The sequence below is a fragment of the Herpailurus yagouaroundi genome, unplaced genomic scaffold (genome assembly GCF_014898765.1).
Source record: "Herpailurus yagouaroundi ecotype Mexico unplaced genomic scaffold, PumYag 100, whole genome shotgun sequence".
Lineage (NCBI taxonomy): Eukaryota > Metazoa > Chordata > Mammalia > Carnivora > Felidae > Herpailurus > Herpailurus yagouaroundi.
In genome coordinates, this window is record NW_024412391.1 from 86,044,870 (window position 1) to 86,061,367 (window position 16,498).

Genomic DNA, 16,498 nt, shown 5'->3' on the forward strand with positions numbered 1-16,498 from the left:
AATAAATAAAGACAAATAAATAAATAAATACAAAAACCGTACGTCCATATATGCCAATAAAAGATGTGTGGGCAAAATACTGGTCACTTTGACGTCATGGACAAAAAACAGCAGTGAGACAGGAATACAATAAACTTCTAAAGATGTGGATTTTGTATTTTAAGACCATAAATACTTTTGCTGGATTTGAGAATATCTCATTTTAGTTAGAAAAATATAATTACAAAAAAAAAATCAAAGAAAGGAAATTGGAAATTTTATGTACAAACTGTATTCATACATCAAAAAATATTTTAATTATAAAAACTGGTAACCCATGATCATTTATGTTAGAAAATGTACCATTTACTTTCATCTGAATAAACCTAATGCATTAAAAAATTTTTTTAAATGTGTTAAAAATTTCTTAGTTGTTTTGTATGTATTATTACTCACTTTCTATGTTCAACCTAACTATTGATACAACAACAAAAGATATCCTTAATCCTCACAGTTATGGAACAAAGTTAGGAATCTATGTGGCCTATAATGGTTCTGAATTAAATCAAGGAGAATTACAAAAAATTATTATGAGGACTCAGGAAAAGATGTTATTTTACTGTATCAACATGTAATGACAAACTATAAAATGTGCATGTACCAATAAGTGTGACAGGATAAAGCTGGCCAAAACAGAAGTTCATGAAAACAACCTACTCACTGACATTCCCTTCAAAAGTACTGTAATTGTATAGTCCTCACTTTCCCGCTAACATTCAGATAGCTTCAGGCACACCAATGCTCCCACCTCTAAGCCTCTAGAAAGGCTGAATGAAATACACAGCACGAGTCTAAGGCATCAATTAAAGGGCTGCTGAAGCAACCTGAACTAGAAGGGCCAAGATTCCAAGATGGTGGAGAAACCACAGAAAGGTGAGCTGGCAATCTCCAGCCATTTACTGATTCTGGGTATAGGACAAGAGGCTGAGAACCCAGGCTCTGCCTCGGAAGATGGCCACCACTGAGGGTAGGAAAAGCCGCAAATCTTCTGGCACTTGTAGGACTCAAGTAACAAAACAGGAAACTGGAGGGGCTAAGATCCCAATGGAGGAGAGAGGCAGAGAAGTAAGCCTGTTACACAGCCAATTTTCCCCATGAGACAATTGCCAATTTCCAAAGCTACATGGGGCATGAGGCTAAAAAGCTAAACACAAAGCCTCAAAAATACAAAATAGCTGCCTTGATGTGCTTAGAAGATAAGAATTAGAGTCCAGGAATTACCAACAAATGAGGTCCTGATGAACACCACACGTTACTTGGAACCCCAGGTCCCCAGGGGACATGAAAAAGTAGCTTACCCAAACTTCAGTGTGTCTCTGACTCAGTTCAACCCCTGACTGGATTAAGGTATGTAACTACCAACCTATCTGTCCAGTAAAGGACAAGGGGACTCCTGGGAAAAAGAAAACTTCTCTTTGGAGTATAAAAGTACTGGGGCCTCTACCATTTTCACTCACAATAATGAGAATAAATATCAAAATCAATTAAAAAAAAAAATGACAAGGTATGCCACAAGATAGGACCCAGTGACTAAAACTCAAAGAGGAGAAAATACCATAAAAGTAGACCCACAGGTGACCTGGAATCATCAAAAAGGGCTTTACTGTAACTATGATTAGTATGGTCAATAAAAGAAGATGGAGAAGACAGATGAAAGATAAAAATTTTCAACAGGGAATTATAATCTGTAAAAAAGAATCAAGTAGAAATTTTAAAACTGAAACTAAGATGCAGCAGATGGCTTACCAGAAGGTTAGCAAAGCTAAGGAAAGGCTTACTGAAGTGTAAAACAGGTCAAATAGATCTCCAAAGGGAAGCCAGAGTAGAAAAATGGATGAAAAATACAGAAAAAGGATAGGAGATATGAGGAGCACAGTGAAAAGGGCTAACACTTTTAATTACAGTCCCAGAAGAATAAGGAAAATAAGCCAGGGGTTAGGGGAGAATAGGAGAGAACTGAGAATTTCCTGAAACTGACAGACATCAACCCACAAATTCAAGAAGTTCTGTAATCCCAAGCAAGATAAATATGAAGAAAATCACACCTAGGCACGTCCTAGTAAAAAGAAAAAGTAAGTCGGGGCGCCTGGGTGGCACAGTCGGTTAAGCGTCCGACTTCAGCCAGGTCACGATCTCGCGGTCCGTGAGTTCGAGCCCCGCATCAGGCTCTGGGCTGATGGCTCAGAGCCTGGAGCCTGCTTCCGATTCTGTGTCTCCCTCTCTCTCTGCCCCTCCCCTGTTCATGCTCTGTCTCTCTCTGTCCCAAAAATAAATAAAAAACGTTGAAAAAAAAATTATAAAAAAAGAAAAAGTAAGTAAAAGGAAAATGATTGTGCTGGGCCTGTTGAAGATTATGACGCACCAGGCAGAGGTGCAAACTCAAATGGCAAGAGCGGTCTTTACCTCTAGGTCACAGAACCACATTGTCACCGGGGGAAAGGGTGACATTCATATAACAGAACGTCATATAACAGACTTAACATCAGATATCTCACTTCATCTTGACTTAAAAAAAACACCCAAGAGTTAAGAATAATTATTCCATTTTACAGAGTTTCAGCATAAAATTATGATCATAAATTTAATTTCATCAAGGCACGTACGCAGAGCCAAAATTCAGAGTTATGAATGCCCTAAAGTCAATGACTTGTATAGTACACTACCTAATCTCCTATCAAATGCTACAAATCATAACAGAAGCCTCCACAACCCCTATGCCTACAAATAACTATGAACTACGTGATCAACAGGAAACGTTTAAAAGTGTTCAGTAGCTGCATTAGTCCTCTATTGCTGCATAACACATTATGCCAAAATGTACTGATTTAAGACAATACACATTATTTTAACTATTTAAATATTAATTTAGGGGCTCCTGGGTGGCTCAGTTGGTTGAGCATCCAACTCTTGATTTCAGCTCAAGTCATGGTCCTGGGGTCATGGGATCGAGCCCAGCATTGGGCTCTGTGCTGAGCACGGAGCTTACTTGGGATTCTCTCCCTCCCTCCCTCCCTCCCTCCCTTCCTTCCTCCCTTCCTTCCTCCCTTCCTTCCTTCCTTCCTTCCTACCTTCCTTCCTTCCTACCTTCCTACCTTCCTTCCTCCCTTCCTTCCTTCCTTCCTCTCCATGTCTGTCTGTCTGTCTGTCTCTCTCTCTCCCCTACCCCTTCACATGCTCGCTCTCAAAATTAAAAAAAATTTTAAATATTTAATATTTCTGTGGGTAAGCAATACAGGACTGGCTTAGCTGGGTGGTTCAGACTTAAGGTCTCTCGTGGGGTCACAGGCAAGATGTCAGCTGAGGCTGCAATCATCTGAAGGCAGGACTGGGGTTAGAGCATCTGCTTCCACAATGGCTCACTCAGTTGTCAAGTCAATGCTGGTTGCTGGCAGGAGGCTTTGGTTCCTCGCTTCATGGACCTCTCCTTAGTGCTGCCTGAGTGTCCTCAGGACATGGAAAGGGACTTCTCCCACAGTGAGTGATCCAAGAGAAAGCAGTTATATATGACCTAGCCTAAGAGGCACACTCCTGCAATATTCCATTTATCATAAAGGTCAGCCACAATTCAGTTTTTGGGGGGAAGGTCACAAGGGCAGGAATAACAGGTGAGGATCATCAGGGGGCTATTGTGCAGGCTAGCTACAGAAGTAATGACATTTTAAAATCAAAAAATCTGATTTAAGAAAAAAAAAATCAGTATTCCATGTCTCTGATGAGCTATCAAATATTCTTCCCCAAGTGTATACAAGCTATTAGTTATTTAGTAACTGTGAAAAATCAAAGATGATGTACCCACTACTAACTTTGCGAGAATAACTTTAGTGACAAAAGGAAGTATAATACATATGGTTATCTAAAAGATCCATACTTCTTTAAAAAGGTAACTGACAGGGAATGCCTGGATGGTTAATTCAATTGAGCATCTGTCTCCTGATTGCAGCTTGGGTCATGATCTCAGGGTTGTGGGACTGCACCTTGCATCAGGCTCTGCACTAAATATGGAGCCTACTTAAGATTCTCTGTCTCCCCCCACCACTCTCCCCCTCCCTCCCTCCACCCTTCTCCCCCACTTGCATGCTCTAAAAAGTAAAAATAAAAAGATAACTGATGAAAGTCAACCCAAGGAGCTGTCGTATGTTAGAAGTGACCTGTTGTTAAAATAACAAATTAACCAAGTCTAAGAAAACCCATAAAAAGGAAAATTACAAAAAGCAACAAAAGAAAGATTTCTACTTATGTACCTACAGGCAAGAAACAGAAATCCTTACAAAGTTAACATTAAATGTGGCAAAGATGATGTGTGCCTTCTGGAGTAAATGTGTTAAATACAAATTGAACCCTGAATGCTAGTCTTTATAATAAGATGCCACATGTTGCTGAAGTCTGGACATCAAATGTGCATCCAATGTGAAAAGTTAATACTAGCCTCTTGACTATTTTGCATAAAAGCAGTCATCCACGGGCCATTAGATAAAGTTACTGTAAATAAGGTTTGCCTGTCTTATTTATAAGTGAAAACTAAATAATTTCTCTCACATAAACATACAAAAATAAATACTTTCACAACACAGCTCACTGAAGCATTCGTGCTAGGCTTCAAAAACCATAAATAAAATGAAAACTCCAATATTAGGCACTTGATGTAGCACTGCACACTTTTCTGACAGGTATCTTTTATGTTAAAAATTCACCTCTAGCCTGCTTTTTAACTTGTTTGTTTTTTTTTTTCCTGCATGCTGTAAACAAAGAAAATGGAAAGTGATTCAAAAATACAATTCATGGAGGTTATTCTGCTGCAGACTATAGATCCCATTTTAAATATATGTATTTTTTTTTAAATCAAGCAGATTTAATATAGTGTCATCTTTAAAAATTTTTAAGAGGAAAAAAAAAAAGACTTTTGTGCAGTTTTAATTTCCATGGAAAACAACCCAGTGCTAATAAAAGGCAAATCAATAATTTTTGTTAAATTTTAATAATCTTGCAAACCTACAAATAAAACCATCAACAGTCAAGTGGAGATGACAGTTAAGTGCGTTTCTATGACAACCTAGTGGAACAGTATAAGTCCTGGCTTGCAGCAAAGCGAAGATATGAAAAGAGTGACATTTACCCATACAAGAAAAATTTGCAGCTTTCCTTTCACAAGAATCAATTCCTCAGCTAACACGGATTTTCACTAAGTGTATAGCACTTTTAATTAAAAGTCCTTTAAACCACCCTATAGGATTCTAAAACAGTATCTGAAAAACAAATTTCATATCATAATCCTATCCTATCCCAATCCGATATCCCAATCATACCACTCCTACGGAGTTGAAACTTAAAAGCAAAAGAATGGCTTTTGCGGATAACCAATTAAGGCAATTAAAGATTTCCACCTGAGAAACTATTTGGGCATTTGTTCCTAACACTGTAGGGTAAATTTTCACAGCAGAAATCCTGTCACCTAACTTAGATGTGTATAGGCACAAGAAATACTGCACTTTTCACCTGATAACTTAAAATTCATGTACAAGAAAAGCTTTTTTGGTATTTAGAACCAATTTTTCATCCTGTTTTAACTTTATCCAGGTCCTTCGCACATGGGTATATTTTATATACCACTGCCCAGAGGACCAAGAATTTTACTTTGAAAAAATGTGCATCACATGTATTCAGGCAGCAAACAAAGAGCGCTGTATTTTTTATTGTTACTATTAATACAGAGCTTAAAATGTTATTTCTGGATACTATCTCTTTATGAAAATGCAGTGGGATTATTTTTTGTTCTGTCCCCCCCGCCCCCGAAATAAAATACTAGACATGCTGAAAGGGACAGGGGAGATATAAGACCCAAGTTAAGCTAGTGGAAAATGCCAGCAGGTGAGCACTCCCTGACAAATCACAACCTCACTCTACAGAGATGGGCTTTGTCCCAGCCAGCTTCATCTAGGAGAAAGACCTCAGCTGAACATTCAGGGAAGGGAGTGTGACAGGGCGCCTGGGTGGCTCAGTCGGTTGAGCGTCTGACTTCAGCTCAGGCCATGATCTCGCAGTTTGTGGGTTCAAGCCCCGCGTCAGCTCAGAGCCTGGATCCCGCTTTGAATTCCAGGTCTCCCTTTCGCTCTATTCCTCCCCCACTCACACTCTGTCTCACTCTCTCTCAAAAATAAAGAATTTAAAAAAAATTAAAAAAAAAAAAAGAAAGTGTGATAAGATGAACTGTTTACTTGGCCTCATGTCACCACTGCATCTGACAAGGGGCAAATCTTTTTAGGAAATAATCAATCAATGCTTTAAAGCTAGATACAATAAGGACACTGCCATCATAAAAAAAAAAAAAATGCAGTTTGAACTTCTGCAGTAAAAAATCAAGTGTTAATAAAAAGCAAATGAATAATCATGGGTATGAAGGTATAAAAGAAAACCTAGAACATTCTCTCTAGAATTCTAATTAGCTTAAGGGGAACTGAAATATTCAAAACTGGTACTCACCCTTATATGTTTGAAATCTATATAATTGATATTGTAAAATATGTTTTAAAAAGCTATTGAAATCTAGTACCAGGACATTTGAATTTTAGAAAATCTATATTTTAAAAAATGTTCTTTCTTTACAAGTAATTCACTTTGAAAGAAGTCCCATGGTATATTAAAATCTCTGTAATCACTACTTAATAGAGAAGGGAGAGGGAAAAAAGAAAAATAAAACAGTTGTGCCAAATACAAATGAAAAATTTTAAGCATAATTCAAACTATACTTTAAGTCAATCAAAACAAATAATTTAAGTTTCAAAAACATGAATTTTTTTAAAAGATAATTTATTTTGAAAGCGTGAGCAAGCAGGGGAGGGGCAGAGAGAGAGGGAGAGACAGAATCCCAAGCAGGCTCTGCCCAACGTGGGGCTGGAACCCACAAACTGTGAGATCATGACCTGGGCTGAAATCAAGAGTCAGATGTTTCACTGATTGAGCCACCCCGGCACCCCATAACTAACAAATTTTTAAGAAACAGACCTATTCACTACAATACCATATTGTCAACAAAGTCAAGAACTATACATTATTGTGTAAATACATCTATTTGAAACTATAACGTTATCAGTAAACATACATGCATATACATGCACATTACAGGACATCTCCAAATACCTCATGCTAATCTTGAACTTTTCCTGAAAGAACAGATCTATGATGAGAAAAAACTGTGTAAAATCCCTGAACGAAAGATTCACAATTAACCAAGGACTAACGATTCCAATTAGCTTTGTTTTGCCTACCATCCCCTGCCCACCAAATGAATGCTACTACCTTAAAAGGTCAAGTGCAACTATTAATTACTGGAGGCTATACAGTTCTATTACAAAATACAATTTTCTTTAGATAAAAAGATGACTGGTAGAAAAGATGGCTTTATATATCCTTAAATGTCAAAACGTATCAAGAAAACTACCTAAACAAGCTGAAAAAGTAACTTCTGGTTTCCATTAATAACCCTAGGTATTATAGCTGCCTCAATGACCAAACTTTTTAGGAAAGTGACATGGAGATAATGGAATTCATCTACAATAAAACAACTGTGGTCAATGCTCCCAGGATGCCTTTCCATCAGACTGGTGACAGATAAGCAATTACATTCTTATATGAATGCAAATAATGTTGTTAAGTTTTGACTTCCAAGCAATATTGCTATTACTGAAAATATATGAACCAAAGAAAGTAGCTGAAATTAGAGCTGATAGATGTAATCTAGATGACATGGGTCCACTTTTTCATACAGATAGTTAATTCACAATGAGTCTATACATATCCATATATTTTTAAAAGCATAAAATACATATGGTTAAATAAGAGGTTCTTAAACCAAGGGTAATTTTATTCCCCCAAGACATTTATCTGACAATGTCTGGGGACATTTTTGTTGTCACGACTGAGTGGGAGGAGAAACACTGCTAGCATCTAGTGGGGAGAGGCCAGAGAGGATGCTAACCATCCTACAATGCACAGGACAATCTCCCGAACAAAACGTTATCCGGCCCCAAATGCCAATAGCGTCAAGACTGAGAAACTCTGGGTTAAATACATTTTGTAAGATTAAATGCTATAAAGGCCCTAAAATCATTTTTCAAAGACTATTTAATAACAAGGGAAGTGTTCTCAAAATGTCCTATTAATTGAAAAAGTAGATCATAAAATGTGCGTTGCATGACCCCAATTTTTTTTTTATTTATATATGAAATTTATTGTCAAATTGGTTTCCATACAACACCCAGTGCTCATCCCAAAAGGTGCCCTCCTCAATACCCATCACCCACCCTCTCCTCCCTCCCACCCCCCATCAACCCTCAGTTTGCTCTCAGTTCTCAACAGTCTCTTATGCTTTGGCTCTCTCCCACTCTAACCTCTTTTTTTTTTTTTTTTCCTTCCCCTCCCCCATGGGTTCCTGTTAAGTTTCTCAGGATCCACATAAGAGTGAAACCATATGGTATCTGTCTTTCTCTGTATGGCTTATTTCACTTAGCATCACACTCTCCAGTTCCATCCACGTTGCTACAAAAGGCCATATTTCATTTTTTCTCATTGCCACGTAGTATTCCATAGTGTATATAAACCACAATTTCTTTATCCATTCATCAGTTGATGGACATTTAGGCTCTTTCCATAATTTGGCTATTGTTGAGAGTGCTGCTATGAACATTGGGGTACAAGTGCCCCTGTGCATCAGTACTCCTGTGTCCCTTGGATAAATTCCTAGCAGTGCTATTGCTGGGTCATAGGGTAGGTCTATTTTTAATTTTCTGAGGAACCTCCACCCTGCTTTCCAGAGCGGCTGCACCAATTTGCATTCCCACCAACAGTGCAGGAGGGTTCCCGTTTCTCCACATCCTCTCCAGCATCTATAGTCTCCTGATTTGTTCATTTTGGCCACTCTGACTGGCGTGAGGTGATACCTGAGTGTGGTTTTGATTTGTATTTCCCTGATAAGGAGCGACGCTGAACATCTTTTCATGTGCCTGTTGGCCATCCGGATGTCTTCTTTAGAGAAGTGTCTATTCATGTTTTCTGCCCATTTCTTCACTGGGTTATTTGCTTTTCGGGTGTGGAGTTTGGTGAGCTCTTTATAGATTTTGGATACTAGCCCTTTGTCCGATATGTCATTTGCAAATATCTTTTCCCATTCCGTTGGTTGCCTTTTAGTTTTGTTGGTTGTTTCCTTTGCTGTGCAGAAGCTTTTTATCTTCATAAGGTTCCAGTAATTCACTTTTGCTTTTAATTCCCTTGCCTTTGGGGATGTGTCGAGTAAGAGATTGCTACGGCTGAGGTCAGAGAGGTCTTTTCCTGCTTTCTCCTCTAAGGTTTTGATGGTTTCCTGTCTCACATTCAGGTCCTTTATCCATTTTGAGTTTATTTTTGTGAATGGTGTGAGAAAGTGGTCTAGTTTCAACCTTCTGCATGTTGCTGTCCAGTTCTCCCAGCACCATTTGTTAAAGAGACTGTCTTTTTTCCATTGGATGTTCTTTCCTGCTTTGTCAAAGATGAGTTGGCCATACGTTTGTGGGTCTAGTTCTGGGGTTTCTATTCTATTCCATTGGTCTATGTGTCTGTTTTTGTGCCAATACCATGCTGTCTTGATGATGACAGCTTTGTAGTAGAGGCTAAAGTCTGGGATTGTGATGCCTCCTGCTTTGGTCTTCTTCTTCTTCAAAATTGACCCCAATTTTTTTAACGTTATTTATTTTGAAGGTGGGGGGGCAGAGAAAGAAGAGCAAGAATCCCAAGAAGGTTCTGTGCTGATAGTGCAGAGCCTGACGTGGGGCTGAATCTCATGAATGATGAGATCACAATCTGAGCCAAAATCAAGAGTTAGATGCTTAACCAACTGAGCCACCCAGGCGTCCCTGCGTGATCCAAATTTTATTGGAGAAGCTTAAGGGGGGGGGAGGGGGGAGTCAGAAGAATAAGCACCAAAATAGTAACCTTTCTAAGCTTCAGTTTTTTTCATCTGTAGAATGGGGGAATGATAGCAGGACCCCCATCACAGGGTTGATGTGACCACTAAAGACAATAGCAAATAATCACTATTGGGAGCTATTGCCCATATTTTCTATATTTTCTGTTATTATAGAAATAAATGCTATTTTTAAAGCCATTGTTCAACATCCTCTTCAAAACTTGATGTCTACTGAACTCAGATCCTTATCTCTCAAAGCTGCTTTCCTTACCGCAACACGGAGTACGAAGGTGAGAAAAAGTTGAGCCTCTAATAATTGAAGAGCTCTACTTAAGATTCACAAGATATGCAGTCTTCATAAACCCTGGTCTCTCCTTTGCCCTGTAGCATCAGAATTGCATGTTCAATTCAAGGAGGAAAAAAAATAAGGTGAAGGTTCCCGTGCCCTAAGCCATATACCATAAACAGGATCAACTCCCATCATTTATTTTATATTGGGAAAGCGATAAGAATATATAGAGGAGGGGGGGAATGAAAAAAGCAAGTAAGCTTTTCATTTCCTTCCACCAATATGGAATAACCTCACCAATCTTCAAGGTATGCCATTCAGGTGGACAATTTCCGCCCCGAAAGCCAACATAACCCTCTTTTCCTTTCTTCCCAATATCCCTTGGTGATCACAAGATCCTGAGAAGCAGGGTTTATGCCTTTTCACTGTTCTGAACGTCACCTAACAAAACTGTGGGTACCTAATAAAGACCAGCGAAAACAAAAGTACGCGGTACCAGCAGACCGAGTTCAGTAGAAGCTTTTCTACGACCTTCTCATTTAGATTTCCGCACAGGAAAATCCAAATCATAAGCTATCAGTCAAAAGGAACTACACAGATCATCTAAACTATGTGTTCTGCAGACACGGGGGGGAGGGATGGAATGGAGGGAGTCTGGGAAGTGGAAGCTTCCCAGAGGGAAGCTAGTGGCTATTCGGTTATTGGTAGAAATTAGAATTACAGAGAAATTCACAGAAATGAAGCTCTATCATCTTCTAACTGCAACAGCAGACAGAAACCTTGCCAGCTAAAACAATGTTCATGAAAAATCTACATGTATAAGGCATGTGTTTCTTGTTATATGGGAAAGGAAAATGCTACAATTCCCAAGACTATTTTATGTTTTAGAGAAGATTAAATACCTCCCAAACATCTTTCAATTGCACACTCCATATTCGATGCAGAGAAGCACCCTGCCGGCCCCCCCGACCAGAGTCTGACAGCTTCTCAAAAATTTCAGTGAAGAAACAGATTTAAAAACCTACACTAGCAATAACAATTAAGACGAAGTATTACCAGAATCAAGGAGAAACTGATACAAATGCTGAAAATGAACGGTGAGTTTATGACACACCTTGATGTGTTCCATGAAAACATAATCTGAAGAAAAGTAGAAAGATGTTTAGCTTTCCCACCATCCCCCATGCCCATGACCTCGAGCCTGACCCACTCCACCAGAAAGAGGACCGCCCACCCCTTAGGGGCTGTTTTCTCCAGGAGGAGGCATCTATGTGCAACCTCTGCCCGCTGTTTCTCCATGCCTGCACTTCCAGCCCTGACAACCATCAGTCTACCTCTTTCTCCTACCAGCAGAGACCAAAAGCCCCTAACATACGGCAGGGCATTATGGACAGTCTGGGAGCCCCAGCCATAAGCACTGCAGGACCAGGAGAACGCTGGAAGCAGGGAGGGGGGCACTGCAGGGAACCAGAGAACACTCAAGAAAGGTAAAGTTAAGAATGCATTAGTCAACTAGAAAACTGAATCTTAAGTCCAAGGGCTGGCGCTTTTTAAACACAAACAGAATAAACAGAAAATAAAAGTCGTCTCAGTACTACCTGCAGAAGGGTATCTGGCCTAGACTGTTAAGCATGTTCTATTGAAAACTCTCACTCAAGCAGAAAATGCCTAAGTTATGGGGCGCCTGGGTGGCTCAGTCGGTTGAGCGTCTGACTCTTGATTTCAGCGCATGATCTCCCAATATGTGAGTTGGAGTCCCGCCTGGGGCTCTGTGCTGACAGCACACAGAGCCTGCTTGGGACCCTATCTCTGCCCCTCCCTTACGCTCTCTTCCCACCCCCACCCTCAAAAATAAAGGTAAAAAAGGTAAATGCCTAAGTTATTTAAACTGTCCCATAACAGGGAAATAAAAATTTCCCAATTCATTCTGAAAAGGCGGCATAACCTGATACCAAAACTCCCAAAGAGTACATCACAGGGAAAAAAGCAGAGTTCAGTCATCTCATAGGAGAATTTAAGTGTAAAAATTCCAAACAGGAGTTCACAAATTAAACCCAGCAAATACATTAATAGAATACTTTTAAGATCAAATATCACAGAAACACAAAGACTGAATATTAAGAAATCTGATTTCATTATTTAATAGACCGAAGGAAAAAAAACTGTAGCACCACACTGACAGACACTGAAATAGCATTTACAAAGTTCCACACTCATTTCTGCTTCTTTGAGAGAAAAAAAAGAAAAGCTTTCAGTAAATAAAAAGGTTTCTTTTAAGAGCTGAGAACAACCATTTGAAATCAAAGCCAACATGACACTTCACTTAAACAATGAAAAGAAGCAACAGGACTCACTGATGTCTATTAATCACTATTTTTCAAAGCTGATCTAGAACTTTCAGTCAAGGTCAAAGACAAGAAAATGAAAAACAAATACATCATTGTTGGATGATCTCACAGAGGATACGACTGTATGGAAAGAACAAAACTCTCAAGGCTTGTGATAATTTTGTATCAACCTGATTGGGCCATGAAATGCCCAGATATTTGGTCCATCATTATTCTGGGTGTTTCTGTGAGGAAGATTTTTGGGATGCGATTAACATTTAAAAAAATTTTTAATGTTTATTTTTTATTTAATGTTTTATTTATTTTTGACAGAGACAGAGAGAGACAGAGAGAGCGTGAGTGGGGAAGGGGCAGAGAGCGGGAGACACAGAATCCGAAGCAGGCTCCAGGCTCTGAATTGTCAGCACAGAGCCCGACGCGGGGCTAAACTCACAGACCGCGAGATCATGACCTGAGCCGAAGTCAGACGCTTAACTGAACTGAGCCACCCAGGTGACCCAGATGAGATTAACATTTAAACTGGTAGACTAATTTAAAGCAGATTGTGCTTTCCAGTGTGGGTGGGCCTCATCCAATCAGTTGAAGGCCTGAACAGAACAAAAAGGCTGATATAAATACGGCTACTCCAGCTTTCTTTGACTTCCACTGGCATGACCGATGGTTCTCCATCTCCTCACTTTCAATCTGCAGGTGTCCTTAGATCTAAAATGAGTCTCTTGTAGGCAGCAGATAGATGGATCTTATCTATCAATACATTCTGACAACCTATGTATTTCCATTGGAGCATTTAGTCTTTACCTTCAGAATGATTACTGAAATATATGAGTTTAGTGCCGTTGTATTATCTGCAGATTTGTTGTTTGTGGTGATGTTCTCTGGTCCTTTGTACTCTTTGCCACTTTGGTCTTCCCCCACCCTCCACTCAGAGAATCCTCCTCAAAATTTCCTGCAGGCCACAGTAACTTCTTACTAGACACATCTCCAGAGGCAAGGGAAATGAAAGCAGAAATGGACTATTGGGACCTCATCAAGGTAGAAAGCTTCTGCACAGCGAAGGAAACAACAAAACTGAAAGGCAACCGACAGAATGGGAAAAGATATTTGCAAACGACAGATCAGATAAAGCGTTAGTATCCAAAATCTATAAAGACCTTATCAAACTCAACACCCAAAAAACAAATACGCCAGTGAAGAAATGGGCAAAAGACATGAGTAGACACTTCTCCAAAGACATCCAGATGGCCAACCAACACATGAAAAAATGCTCCACATCACTCATCATCAGGAAAATACAAATCAAAACCACAATGAGATACCACCTCACACCTGTCAGAATGGCTAAAGTGAACAACTCAGGCAACAACAGATGTTGGCGAGGATACGGAGAAAGAGGAACACTTTTGCACCGCCGGTGGGAATGCAAACTGGTGCAGCCCCTCTGGAAAACAGTATGGAGGTTCCTCATAAGTTCCTCATAAGTTAAAAATAGAACTACCCTAAGACCCAGCAATTGCACTACTAGGTATTTATTCAAAGGATACAAAAATGCTGACTCGAAGGGGCACATGCACCCCAATGTTTACAGCAGTGCTATCGACAATAGCCAAAGTATGGAAAGAGCTCAAATGCCCACTGACTGACGAACAGAATGAAGATGTGGTGTATGTATACACAGTGGAGTATTAGTTGATGTTCAAAAAGAATGAAATCTTGCCATCTGCCACAACGTGGATGGGACTAGAGTGTATTATGCTAAGCGAAATCAGTCAGGGAAAGACAAGTATGATTTCAGTCCTATGCGGAATTTAAGAAACACAACAGATGAACATATGGGAAGGGAAGGAAAAATAAGATATAAACAGAGAGGGAGGCAAATCATAAGAGAATCTTGAATACCGTGAACAAACTGAGGGTTGCTGGAGGGGGGGGGGGGGGGAGGATGGGCTAAACGGGTGATGGGCATGAAGGAGGGCACCTGTGGGGATGCGCACTGGCTGTTATACGTAAGAGAGGAATCACTGCGTTCTACTCCTGAAACCAAAATTGCGCTGAATGTTAACTTGAATTTAAGTAAATTTTTAAAAATTAAAAAAATTAAAAAAGGCCAACCCTCTCAAGTAGCTCTCAAAGTTCTTTCTACCTAACCGCCTTCAAACTGGGCAGCTTTTTTTTTTTTCCCCTGTATTCGAATTTGTTTTTTTTTTTTTCAACGTTTATTTATTTTTGGGACAGAGAGAGACAGAGCATGAACGGGGGAGGGGCAGAGAGAGAGGGAGACACAGAACCGGAAACAGGCTCCAGGCTCTGAGCCATCAGCCCAGAGCCCGACGCGGGGCTCGAACTCACGGACCGCAAGATCATGACCTGGCTGAAGTCGGACGCTCAACCGACTGTGCCACCCAGGCGCCCCCCTGTATTCGAATTTGAACTGAAACACCGGCTCTTTGGCTCTTTGGCTCTTTCTTGGCGTTGAGCCTGTGAAACCACTGGCTCTCCTGGATCTCTGGCTCACCCTGCAGACTTGGGGATTTGCCAGCTCCATAATCCCATGAGCAAGCTCCTTACAACAAATCTCTTTCTCTCTTTCAGATCCCTCTGATCTCTCTCAGATGTTCTCTCGCTCTCTGATCCTATTCGTTCTGTTTCTCTACAAAACCCTAAGACACAGCTCCTGCCAAGACAGACAGCTTACCGGGACTGCTGACCTCTTCCCTCCAAACCAGTCCTGAAGACACTATAAAAGGAAAGAGGGACTCCAGAACCTAACATCCCAAGTGAGAAACTCTGGAGGCAATCGAAATCATCCAGAAGGGGGAGTTGTTGAGACCCAGCGCTCACCTCTCCCCAAGGTGGCCTCTGAGGTTTTGTTAACCACCCCCATTCACTAGAGAAATGGGCAGCAACAGCTCCACCCTGGCCTGGGTGCATTCACTCCTGGTCTTCTATCCCTCCCCCCTACCGAGTGGAGATTAACTCCCCCAGCGCTGCTGCCTCCAGCAGATCTGCCTAAAGGGCACGTTACCAGGACTCAGAAGACTCGGGGCACAAATTCTCACACTGAAACATACTTTCCAAGGAAGTATTCAAATACCAAAAAAATCTAGGGGATGCTGGAAGATATATGAAAGATAATAACAAGAAATAAGAAAAAAATCCTGGTAAAGTTTACTAATGCCATTAAAAAATTTAAAAAAAGGATGGGCACCTGGGTGGCTCAGTCCGTTATGCATCCGACTCTTGATTTTGGCTCCGGTCATGATCTTAGGGTTCTTGAGTGTGAGCCCTGAGCCGGGCTCTGTGCTGACAGCACAAAGCTTGCTTGGGATTCTCGGTCTCCCTCTCTCTCTTGCCCCTCCCTTGCTCTCCCTCTCTCTCACTCTCAAAAATAAAACATTTAAAAAATAAAAAACAATTTTAAAAAGGATGGGAGAAGGGAGAGAAAAATTATCTAAACCTAATTACCTCTTTTTACTTGTTTTATAGTATTTCAAAAAATGAACATACATTACTTCTGATTTTGCCACATCGTTGAAACAATGTCTTCAAACCCATTATTAGAAAAGGAAGGGGAAAGCTACGGTCTCTACTGGAAGCCTGTACACACCAGAAGCAGCTAATCCATTCGAGGGTGGAGGAAGGTAAGTATCCTCCAGACTCAGAAGGTACTTTAATGCCAAAAAAGTGAAGGAAACCACTCCACACCATTTACACAGGATTCTATTCAGGGTAACTTACTAATAGGGACAATCAGGCGGGCGGGCAGACAGAGGATCCAGAGCACCAAGTAGCTGTTCTCCTTCCCCCTTCACCCCACACCCTCCACCCTCCACCCTCCACCCCACACCCTCCACCCTCCACCCTCCACCCTCCACCCTCCACCCTCCACCC

General features: G+C 40.5%; 1 protein-coding gene across 1 annotated transcript in view; it reads right to left on the reverse strand.

Annotated features, from left to right (window-relative positions):
* VPS41 (VPS41 subunit of HOPS complex) overlaps positions 1 to 16,498 on the reverse strand; it is a 188,550-nt gene that overhangs the window by 146,245 nt on the left and 25,807 nt on the right. The window lies entirely within an intron of this gene.